This window comes from Miscanthus floridulus, chromosome 2 (assembly GCF_019320115.1).
Source record: "Miscanthus floridulus cultivar M001 chromosome 2, ASM1932011v1, whole genome shotgun sequence".
Lineage (NCBI taxonomy): Eukaryota > Viridiplantae > Streptophyta > Magnoliopsida > Poales > Poaceae > Miscanthus > Miscanthus floridulus.
Genome location: NC_089581.1, coordinates 101,239,173 through 101,248,059, shown reverse-complemented (window position 1 = coordinate 101,248,059; position 8,887 = coordinate 101,239,173).

The following is an 8,887-nucleotide window of genomic DNA, read 5'->3' as shown; positions in this document are numbered from 1 at the left end:
AAATGATACTTCCTTGTACCTGTAGAATCATGTTGTAACAAGAAATTGACTGTTGTCTCCTCTATGTTTCTCAGAGTAATGGTCATGACCGGGCAGCAGTGTTCATGTCTCCGCCCCCTAGTGTGGATTGGCCGCAAATTGCCGGTCTAGCCGCCCAGACTAGTGCTAGGACCGAAGATGTCCACTGGGCGGCACTCGAGGTTGCAGAGGACGCATCGACCAGAGCTGCTGGCAAGCGGCCGGCTGCCAACAAACGGTGCCAAGCCATCTTCCCCCTTTCAGATGATGAAGCAGAGGATGCCGACATCTTCTGGCTCGTCCCTCGAAAGAGGAGGAGACAAATGGTGTCGACAGAGCAGGGTGGCTCCTCTATGCCAGTAGTGATCGCATCACCGACCACTGCAGCACAGAGGATAAGCGGGGGAAATGTTGAGCATCAAACCCCGGTGCCTGTACCGGTGGTGGAAAAAGATCCGGTGGAACCTGCCGAGCACGCGGAGCAGAGGCGGTCAAAGAGACTCTCCTTCGCCACATCATTCCATGCTTCCAAGCTGTAAGTATCTGTAACTTTGATGTAAGCTTATAATTTGTATTGAATACTATTGTCTTATGAACTTTTCTCTGATATATTAGGTCGGCGTCCACCGAAAATCCCGACTAGCTAGCCGGGTGTGGCATGACTTTGCCAGTAATGGCGAAAAAAACTACCTAGCAGCCAGCCATGGAGGAACCTATAGAAGGAACTCTGCTGGAACCTCTGCAGGCGAGCGGCCTGACGATAGTCCCCGAGCGGCTGGTCAAGAAGGTAGCCGAGCTAAGTACATGTGTTCTGAGCACTAACCCTACTGAGGTGGATACCTTGGCGCCAAGGGAACCGGATCAAACCGAAGAGCAGCAGTCGGAGGTGGCACAGAGCACCCTTGCCGATGCAATGGCTCATGGGAAAGCCATGGTGGTCGCGGAGACTATAGACTCTAGACCAGCGCCCCCCCCTAAACAGGAGGCTGAAGAGGATGAAGTAGAAGAGGTCCTAGGCTATCCCCAAGATAAGCGACAACATGTATATGTGTCGCGCTGGCAGAACGATGAGTGGGTTATGCATGAAGAAATCCCAGAGGTCGAAGAGACCCTAAAAGTTGAACGAGCGGCAAAGCGTCTGGTGACAGAAGTCCAGGTATGTTTGGTTTGACCACTTGACCCTGTTATGTAGTCGAACTGTCTGACTTAGCCTATCTATATGCAGGACTTGATGAAGACCGCAAAGTCCCAAAAGAGGTGCTTCGACCAGATTGAGGGGATCACGGCGAACAATAAAGAACTAGCGGCCGAGGTGGAACGCTTGCATCGCCAGCTTGAAGCCGCCGACCAGGAGAGGACAGAGCGAGAGGCACAGAACCAAAACCTAGTCGGCCAGCTCAATAACAAAGAGCGGGAGAAAACAAGTAAGTTTTCATCTTATCATAGCAAGTGCAGGATTTGTGTTGTTGCATTGTTGGCAGTAACAGCTGTAATGCAGGTTTAGAAGCTGAAGTGTCCCGCCTCTAAGAGGAGAATAGCCGTGTGACCACAGAGTGTGGTCGCCTGAAGGAGGACAATGAGAAACTGGCGCGCGACCAGTCTGAACTCTACGACCGTACAACCAAGATGAAGGAGGAACTGAAAAGTAAGTATTCCAGACCACCTTTCTCATTCTGTTCCCCACCTTGTCTTGTCGTGCCATAACATTTAATGTCTTGTACGGTGTTCAGTTTTAAAAGTCAATGCCAAGAGGCATCTGGAGGCCGTGATCAAAGAGCGTGACGGTTGGAAAGCACGATGCCTCGAGGCCACCGAGGAGCGGGACACGTGGAAGAACCGGTGCTAAGAAGTGGCAACTGGCATTGTGCCCGTCCTCGACCTTATCGACCCGGCGCTCATAGAGGAAGAGCCCAGGACGCCCCAGCTCGGACAGGTCGAGAGATGCAGACAAGCGTGGGGATGGTTCCAAGAGTTCGTGAAGGAGGCGGGTGAGTACACGGGTGCCCATGTACTAAGCATGGTGCGTGCCCACTACCCCCTGATCGATCTCAAGCACCTAGAGGCTGGGTACCCGAAGGAGGTAGACCCAAACAGGGCGGAGGAGCTTCGGATGGCCCAGCTGGACTTGTCGTCAAAGATAATTGGTGACATTAACCTGTGTGGAGGTGGGACAGCACCTGTACAGGGTACGCCATCGACAAGTCAGCTAGAAATGCCATTAGTTGCAAGCCAACCAACGAAGCCTGCGGTCTCGACTAGCCAGGCATCAGCGGGGCCATCCCCTTCAGCTCGACTAGCACAGGAGTCCCCGAGACTCGAGTAGGATGTCGGAATCGGCGAGCAGTAAGTGCCACGTGCCCCGACTAGCCAATGTAATAGGCTTAGAGCTGTAGAAGGAGGACATAGTTGTGTTATTGTAAACTTGAGCCTCTTCAGGCAAGCTTGTAATAACATAATTGTATATCATTATAAGCTTGTTTGCTTTGTATAAAATGTATTTAAGCTTGAAACTTTATGTTGGTGTAACTAAGTGAGAACATGTTAACGTTCTGTTTAGTTGTACCATTTTGCTCAACACATCATCCTGAAAAGTTTGTGCAGCCCTAGTTTGCCATGTGGTCGGAGTGTGAGGTATGGTGACCTATGCACACGTAGACACAGACAAGTCAAACCAAGGGGGACCTGCCGATCACCCGTAATGTAGAGAGCGGATCCCATGCACGTGTTGGGAGGAACCGGAGACAGGGCCTGCTCCAAAAACCATAGGAGTGGTGGTCGGCTTTTACTGGCTAAGTTAGAATAACCATAAAATTCGAAGTGACACATTAGAGTGGTCGGAGAAATCATAATTGCTTTATTGAAGTAAATCGAAAGTACAAGAGGAGTACATATCTCAGTAGTTAAGCATAGAAACATCTAAGCTTGTCGATGTGCCATGAGTTAGGTACGTCCGTACCATCCAGGTGAGCTAACCTGTAAGACGTTGGTCGTGTGACTTCCTTGATCATGAAGGGTCCCTCCCATGGGGTTGCGAGTTTGTGGACACTAGCCTGGTTCATTTTCCACTTCAGGACCAAGTCCCTGACCACGAAGAACCACTCTTTAACGTTCTTGTTGTAGTACCTGTGCAAAATAGCAAGGTATTTGGCCATACGTGCACAAGAATCGAGCCTTTTCTCTTCTGCGCTGTTCACTTCTAGCTCCCGTACTTCATTGACCTTGCCTTCATTGAAGTTCTCTACCCATGCTGATCTAAAAGTTATATCTGGTGGGAGGACTGCCTCAGCGCCATAAACCATAAAGTATGGTGAGACATCGGTGTTATGACTGGGCTGAGTTCTGAGGCCCCAGACCATGGCTGGTAACTCTTTGAGCCATCTTCCAGGAGCTTTGTCGTTTTCTCTGTACATCCTCTTCTTCAATGCATCTAAGATCATGCCATTTGCCCGCTCGACTTGTCCATTAGCTCTAGGGTGCGCCACCAAGACGTATTTTACTACTATGCTCCTTTCATCGCAGAAGTCCCAAAAAGCATTCCTAGTGAACTGAGTACCCAGATCAGTGATGATGTTGTTGGGTATGTCGAAACGATGGATGACCTGGTCGAGGAACGTGACAGCCTTCTCTGAGGATGCCTGTACCAAAGGCATGTATTCTATCCACTTAGAAAATTTGTTGATCAGCACAAAGACGCATGTAAATTTCCCAGGAGCCGGCTTGAAGGGCCCGATCATATCCAGTCCCCAGCATACGAAGGGCTAGGAGGTTGGTATTGTCTAGATCTCATGTGCTGGTACGTGGATTCTCTTGGTGAAGAATTGACAACCCTCACAGTGGCGGACTAGCTTTTCTGCGTCGGCTACTGCTGACGGCCAATAGAACCCCGCTCGAAAAGCCTTACCGACCAGTGTTCTTGAGGCCGCATGGTTGCCGCAGGAGCCAGAGTGGATTTGGTCCAGGAGACGTTCACCTTCTTCCTGGGTTATACACTTCATCAAGATTTCCTCCTTTGCATTTTTTGCCATAGCTTGCCCTCGATGAGCAGATACTGCTTACTGCGATGTATCAGGCGCTCGTTTTCTATCCGATCAGTATAACCGCTGCCATCTGTTAAGTAATTGATGAAAGGTATTCTCCAGTCGGGCTCATGAGTGGTCAGAGGCGGCTCAATGGTGCTCGACGCTGGAACCATAGCCACCAATTGTTGGTCTGGAGGCTTGTCTGCTGTGGAATCTTCCCCTTCGATGGAAGGCGTGAGGAGGTCTTGGATGAATACGCCATGTAGGATTTTGGCTCAGGATGATCCTAACTTTGACTGCGCATCTGCTGCTTGGTTCTTGTCCCGGACCACGTGTATATACTCGATGCCATAGAACCTGCCTTCCAGCTTTCTTATCAATTTGCAGTATGCGTCCATCTTTTCGTTGGTCGTGTCCTAGTCCTTGTTGAGTTGGTTGAGGACCAGAGCCAAGTCTCCATAGACATAGAGACATTTAACACCAAGCTCAACCGCAATGCGTAAACCGTGCAGGCATGCTTCATACTCGGCGGTGTTATTAGATGCTGGGAAATAAATCCTGAGGACGTACCGGAGCTGCTCCTTGGATGGTGACACAAAGAGGACTCTTGCACCCGCACCGCCAATGTTGAGAGAGCCATCGAAATACATCGTCCAATACTCGTCGAATCCTAGGGAGGCAGGCGTGCTTAAGTCTGTCCACTCAATGATGAAATCGATGAGTGCCTGAGACTTGATCATAGTATGGCTTGCAAATTCCAAGGAGAAGGGGCATAGCTCCATTGCCCATTTGACAATGCACCCATTTGCATCCTTATTGCGAATGATGTCCCCCAATGGGCACTCGGCCATGACCACCACCCGATATCCGTCGAAGTAATGTCTCAACTTTTGGGATGTTATTAGTATGGCGTAGAGCAGTTTCTGAATCTATGGGTACCTGGTCTTGGATTCGTTGAGTACCTCACTAATGAAATAAATCAGCCGTTGTACCTTATAGGCGTGGCCCGGCTCATCGCGCTCGACCACCATGGTAGTGGAGACCACCCGATTGGTTGCTGCAATGTAAAGTAGGAGAGTTTCATCTTCTCTAGGAGCAGTGAGGACCAGAGGTGACGTAAGGTATTGTTTTAGCTACGTGAAGGCAGTGTCTGCTTCATTCGACCACTCAAACTTCTCGGATGCTTTGAGTGGTTTGAAAAATGGTAGTCCTTTTTCTCCCAATCTTGATATGAAATGGCTGAGGGCAGCCATGCATCCGGTAAGCTTCTAGACATCCTTCACGTTTTTGGGGGGCTTCATGTCTAAGACAGCTTTGACTTTCTCCGGATTGGGGCGTATGCCATCGTAACTAACGACGTTGCCTAGCAATATACCAGAAGGAACACCAAAGATGCACTTCTTTGGGTTTAACTTCCATTGGAATCTATTGAGGGCTGCAAAGGTGCGTTTTAGGTTGTCAACAAGGGTATGTGCTTCCTTGGTTTTGACAACTACATCATCCACATAGGCCTCTACAAGGTCGTCTTTTATCTCGTCTGTGAGGCAGGCCTGAATTGCGCGTTGGTATGTAGCCCTAGTGTTCTTGAGCCCAAACGACATAGTCGTGTAGTAGTAGGCGCCGAAGGGCATGATGAAAGACGTCTTGATCTGATCGTCCTTTTTGAGAGCGATCTGGTGATAACCAGAGTAGCAATCGAGAAAGGAAAGGAGCTCACAACCGGCGGTTGAATCTACGACCTCGTCTATGCGAGGTAAGCCGAAGGGGTCCTTAGGGCAGTGTTTGTTGAGATCAGTGTAATCAACGCACATTCTCCATTCATTATTCTTTTTGCGTACAAGAACCGGGTTGGCTAACCACTCTGGATGATACACTTCTTTGATAAATCTGGCTGCCAAAAGCCATGTAACTTCTACCCTAATCGCCTCCTTTTTGTCACGAGCAAACCGTCGTAGCTTCTACTTGATAGGTTTGGCCTTGCTGTTGACATTCAAGGAGTGCTCGATCAAGTTCCGAGGTACACCGGGCATGTCAGCAGGTTTCCATGCGAACACATCCACGTTGCTCCTCAAGAACCTGACGAGCATGTCTTCCTATTTGGGATCCAGGTTGGCCCCGATAAGGGCCGTTTTGCTGGAATTGCCGTCGACCAGCTGGATCACCTTGTGCTCCTTGGACTTGATGTTCTTGTGTGGAGCCTTGAGCTCTAGGATCTCCAGGTGATCGGCTAAGGTCTTCTTAGCGTCGAGCATGGTCTCAGCCATGCAAATAGAAAGGTCGTGGGCCTCTGCTATTTTGAAACTGTCGTCTTCGCAGGTGTAAGCCGCGTACACGTTGCCTCGGAGGGTTAGGACTCCTTTCTTGATAGGCATCTTGAGCACCAGATACCTATAATGAGGTATGGCCATGAACTTGGTGAGCGACGGTCGACCAAGAATAGCATGGTAGGTGCCGTCGAAGTCAGCGACCACGAAGTTGACGTAGTCGGTGCGGAAGTGGTCCGGGGTCCCAAACTACACAGGTAGCGTAATCTACCCAAGAGGTGTAGAGCTCTGTCTGGGAAGAACACCCTAGAACTATGCCTCGACGGCTTGAGATCCACCTGAGCTATTTTCAGGGCGGGCAGGCTGTTCTTGAATAGTATATTGATGGAGCTGCCGCCGTCGATCAGTACCCTATCGAACTGAACCTTGTTGATACAAGGGTCGAGGACCAGGGGAAAACGCCCTGGCTCAGGTATTATGGCCCATTGGTCCTTTCTGTTGAAGGAGATTTCGCGGTGAGACCACGGAGGGAGCCGTGGATCGGTGAGAAGGTTGTCGGTGTTAGCCACGTTCAAGCAAGTTCGGGCGAGAAGCTTGCGTTCCCACTTGGTCTCGATGGACACTTTGCCTCCGATGATGGTGTGCACGTGATCGGTTGGCTTGACATACTTGTGACAAGGGTCTGCATCGTCGTCATTGTTATCCTTGTTGCGTTGTTCCCCTGTGTCGTTAGGCTTGTCGGATGTATCCGGAGCCTGTTGACGCGTATAGATAGACTTGAGAACGCAGCAATTCTCCATGGTATAGTTTGACTTAGGATGGAGCTGGCAGGGCCCTTTCAATGCTTTGGCGTAGTCATCTTCGTAATTATGACGTCCGCCACCCTTTTTAATGGTATTGACCTCACCGTCGTCTTCCCGAGCACGCTTGCTTCTGTAATCATCATGGCGGCTACGTCGCTGATTACGTTGGTCGCGGTGGTCGCGGGAGTCGTTGCGCTGGTTGTGGCGGTCAAAATTGCCGTTCCGACTATGGTTGCTGTGGTAGTCATCACGGTGTGGGGGGTGGTCGGAGCGTGGAACCCTTGCTGCTTCTTCAATAATTATCTTCTTAGCGTCGTCGGCGTCCGCATATTTCTTAGCGGTGGCTAGGAGCGCTGTGACTGATTCCGGTCTCTTCCGGAGGAGCTTGTCTCTTAGGGCGTCATGGAAGTGGAGGCCAGTGATGGAAGCCTCGATTGCCTCATTGTCGGAGATTGATGCGACCTTGATGCGCATCTCTGAGAAACGCCGGATGTACTCGCGCAGTGGCTCATCTTTCCAATCTCGGATCTGTTGCAGATCGTACTTGTTGCCCGGTTGTTCACAAGTAGCGATGAAATTGTTGATGAAGGCTTGCTTAAGCTCCTACCAAGAATCAAAGTAGTTCGCCGGCAAGCTGACCAGCCATTGGTGACCTGCATGGCCAACAGCGACTGGGAAGTAGTTAGACATGACGTGCTCGTCAGCCATGGCTGATCTGCATGCAGTTTCGTAGAGCATGACCCATAATTCAGGGTTCTCCTTGCCGTTGTACTTCTAAAGTTTCTCGAGCTTGAAATTCTTGGGCCATATGAATTGGCGAAGGTGTGGAGTAAACTGCTTCAAACCTGGCAGACCGTGGGCAGTGTCATACTCCATACAGCGATAGCTTTCATAGGATGCTCGATCGTTGGCTCTCTGGTTGATGCGAGCGCGCAGATCGCGTCCACCGAGGTAATGGTGGAGATCGTTATTGCCATCGCGGCGATCTCGATTGCCATCTGGATTAGCCCTGCGACCGCGGTTATCGCGGTGATTGTCGCAGTTGTCTCGGCGATTATCATCCCGGACGTCGCGATGGTTGTCCTCCCGATGGTGGTTGTCATCCTGACCACCATCGTGGCCACCATTTCTGCCTTGACAGTTGTCTGATGGGTCGTTGTTGCGCGAGCCATGTGGGTTGAGTGGCTGTGAGCGACTTGGGAGCTGGCGGCTGTGGCTTGACTCGACTGAAACAGATGGAGCCCAGACTTGATTTATAATCTCTGCGGTCTGGGCCATGGCAGCCGTCAAATAGGCTTGTATTTCATCGCGAACCGCTTGGGTTTCCGGGGTGTTGGGTAGCCGTTGCATTATCGCCATGGTGATAGCTACATTGGCACTTGGAGTCCTGAAGACCTATTTGTCCCCCACCCTGTTGAAAGCATCGTTGAGGTTGTGTGGCTGGACCCTTATGCGTCGCGCCTCCTGGTCTACTTCGGCTTCGAGTTGTCGGTGATTAAACCGGTCAATATTGCATGCTTCGCACGCAGTCCTTTCTTGTTCTGTTTCGCCAACCGCTAGCGATTCGTCATTGCTGACAACATGGATCAAATCCCCTCATCTTGGCGGGAAAGACGGGAATTGTGAAAACCCCGGGGCGTGGTCTGGCAGATCTAGATCGTACTTGGCGCCATCGTCTTCGTGATGCTGAAGCTCGGTGTGGACAGATGCATTAGATGCGATGCTAGACGAGGAGCTGGGGTCGCCCTCTTGGACTGTGTGGATGGATCCTTCTTGATAATCT